Source organism: Galeopterus variegatus, unplaced genomic scaffold (genome assembly GCF_000696425.1).
Source record: "Galeopterus variegatus unplaced genomic scaffold, G_variegatus-3.0.2 Scaffold1217, whole genome shotgun sequence".
Classification (NCBI taxonomy): Eukaryota; Metazoa; Chordata; class Mammalia; order Dermoptera; family Cynocephalidae; genus Galeopterus; species Galeopterus variegatus.
In genome coordinates this window covers 89,007-92,653 of record NW_007727328.1, presented here as the reverse complement: position 1 = coordinate 92,653, position 3,647 = coordinate 89,007, and positions in this window count along the sequence as shown.

Sequence of the window (3,647 nt, the reverse complement as noted above, 5' to 3'; positions counted from 1 at the left end):
CATTAAAAAAAATATAAATATATATATATATAATCTAAATAGCAGCAGTTATTGTCTCAGGATAGTGAGATCATGAGTGACTTCCTATTTTCTTATTTGGGTTTATCTGTATTTTCCAGATTGCCTACAAAAAAACCTATATTATTTTTGGAATTAAAAAAGCCATGATCTTCGTAGAGAATTTTGAAAATACAAAAGCAAGCTGCAAAACAGTATTATGAAATGATCATATAAAATGTTCACCAATCATTTGATTTTGATTATCTCTTAAGAGGGGGCACTGTGGAAAAATATTTGGAGGTTTTAATTTTTTTACAATGCATATATTGCTATTATCTCTGTAATCCAAAAAAATATAGATTTTAAAATAAATTAAAACCATAACTTTTAAAGGGTTGCACAATATTTTACCATACCCTAAAATTCTCCTGTTTTGGGGCAATTAGGTTTATTTCTACCTTTTTTGTTATTATGAATAATGATAATGCTGTAATGAATATCTCTGTTCTCAAACCTTTTTCTGAGTATCATATTCTGATATTCTCTGATAAAACTAAAGAAAGGGAATTTCTAGATCAATTTCTGTGTACTAATCTTAAAGCATTTTGCTTGAAATATATGCTTATATACATAAATGACAACAGATTTAACTTCATATTTAATAAAAATCAACAAAACCTTTAGTTTATGGTTTCTAATTTACTGAGAATTTCCAATGGGAAAACATATATTCTCTTTGGAAATACATGCCAGTCTTATTTGAAAATAATTTCTCAACCCCAGTAGGGGCTTTGAAATATGGCCCAATACTCTACAATAGAGAAATGGAGGTAATAGGTCAATGCTCTTAATTCCTGAAGCTAATGTGATGGGGGTCAATTCGCTGGTAATATTCTAATATAGACTTGAGAGGAGAGAAGTCATCATTCTCTGGTTTTATCATCTATTTTATTAAAAATAAAATAAATATAGCCATGCTTTTAAAAAATAAGTTTTATTAAGACTTAATTCATGGGCCGGCCCGGTGGCGCACTGCTACAGTGTGCCGCTTGGGAGTGCGGTGGCGCTCCCGCCGAGGGTTCGGATCCCACATACAGACCGGCCGCTCACTGGCTGAGCGAGGTGCGGGTGCAACACCGAGGGTTGCGATCCCGTTGCCGGTCCCAGTCCGGTATGGGCGCGACACCGAGGGTTGCGATCCCATTGCCGGTCACGAAAAAAGACAAAAAGGAAAAAAAAAAAAGACAATTCATATACCATAAAATTCACCCTGCAAAGTATATAATTCAGTGGGTTTTTAAAAAGTATATATAGATTGAGCAACCATTACCACTATTTTTGAACATTTTCATTATCCTTGCTTTTCAAAATTATTTTTCCATTTTATTTTATAGTTATTGTACATAAAAGCTGCCTCAAAATCCATGATCAAATAAGGTGATGAAGAGATATAAACAGTTAAATAAACAAGTATGGTTTTGACCACTTACTTCATCTATGTTCAACATTTTTGGGGCCCATTAACTTTTTCAAGGCCTTGGTTTCCTTATCTGTAAAATCAGAACTTTGGTGCCATCTCATGAAGGACTCCCTGATTTAAATTCTATCTTTTTATGTAGCATTCATATGATTGTTTACATTTCATGACAATTTTAACACCATCAACTTTGGTTAAAGTCAGGCCTTGCACAAACAGACGAGGAATATGCAGATGACTTCATTTATAAATATGAAGATATGAGATAACCATGAAAAGAGAACAAACACTTTTTTATAGTTTGGGGCTAGCCATTTATCAAGGGACAAAGTGTTTTTACATAGTTACTTTAATTAAGGTCGGTATTAGAGAAATCACAAATATTAGGATGTAAGAGTTGAATGCAAATTGAAAATGCCCCAAAGCAAGAGACTTGGCTTTAGACAGTTAATGCTGACCAACTTTAAATACAAAAATAAGTGAAAAATTTGGTGGAAGTTTTCTGAAATTTTTAAAGCTGGCTCTGCTACTTTCTGGCTACCACTCTGAACCTGAGATTCCTCATTTATAAAATATGGATAACAATATCTACTTTCTATGTTGTCTGGGAGAGTACAGGAGAGAGTATATATAAAATATCCAGTAGAATGCTGGGCATCTGATAAGGGCTTATAGCAATTTAGTTCCCTTGGACCAGTTAATCTACCAAGAATTTAAAGGCCATCAGAAAAGTGGTAATAATACATATATGTTGGGGAGATGCTGGTCAAAGGATACAAGATTTCAATTAGGTAGGAGGAGTAAGCTCAAGAGATCTATTATATAACATGACGACTATAGTTTATAACAATTTACTGTATTCTTGAAAACTGCTAAGAGATTATAAGGGTTCTCACCACAAAAAAATGATAAGTATGTGAGGTAATGTATGTTAGCTGGCTCAGTTTAGCCATGCTACAATGTATACATATTTCAAAGCAACATGTTATACATGATAAATATATACAATTTTTATTTGTCAGTTAAAAATAAAAATAGTACATATATGTAAATATATAATACTTGCATAAATTGGTGAAATTAAAGTGAATTGAAAAAGCCATAATTTGCCTCCATAATGCATTAATGACATATTTTGATATGATAGCTGCTTTATAGTTGAGTATTGATTTAAAATATTTCACTTCTTTTTACTATATAAAGCTTGAAATTTCTACAACTATTTAATGTTTCTTCCTAGCTTTTATCCTATCAAATTCCCCAAAGTATTAAAACTGCATTGGTCATTATTTCCTTAAGGTTAAAAAAAAAAAGCTGTGTAAGTTTGTACAAAATAAATAAGAACTCTCTGAAAAACATCATCACTATCTTAAATAAAATAAATTTTGAAAATTGGCATCTCTCTGGATGCAGTATGGTGGTCAGCATGTTGAGATAAAATCCAAAATACTGTAAATAATAGTCTGGGATTTTCACACACTGCAAAATCCCCTGGTAATGTTGCTAGATGGAAACTTTTTGGGATCCTGGCCAAAGATTTACTTTAATCCTTATGAACTGTGCAATTTGAAAATTGAAGTTTCAATTTCACTTGTATTTAATAGCTATTTTCTCCCCCATGCATATACTTCTTTGTCTTATTGATCAAAGGGCTTGTTGTGCACTTTTTGGACAGGAGTGGTGTTCTTTCTCTTCAGAGTGGCAGCCAGCTCATCTATTTATGGTGTGCCATCATCTATGGCAACAAGGAGTTTAAAGTGCTTACTAAGGCAAAATAAAAGAACAGCAACAACAAAAAAACCAAGCCCAGTGTTGAATAACATAAAACATCTTATACCTCTTACATATCTTTGATTTGCTTAAAAAATGTAAAGCTGGGCTTTTTCTTGCAAAGCAACCACACCCCTAGGATTTTGCATGTGCTACTGTGCAGCTAGCTCTCCACAGCAGACAGGTTAGAGAATGGAGATCTCAGAGTAGATCAGGAAGGTGCAGAAATGCAGGACTTGTTTCCCTGAGAAGCAGATAGAGCATGATCCCTAGCTAGGCTCTCTCTCTGTCCCCGCCTCTCCATTCAATCTGCAACAGACCTGAGGAGGAGGGTGGAAGAGGAACAGGACAGTAGGTAGATGATAGCTGTTTATGGCATTTCATAAAATATCTTAGCTGG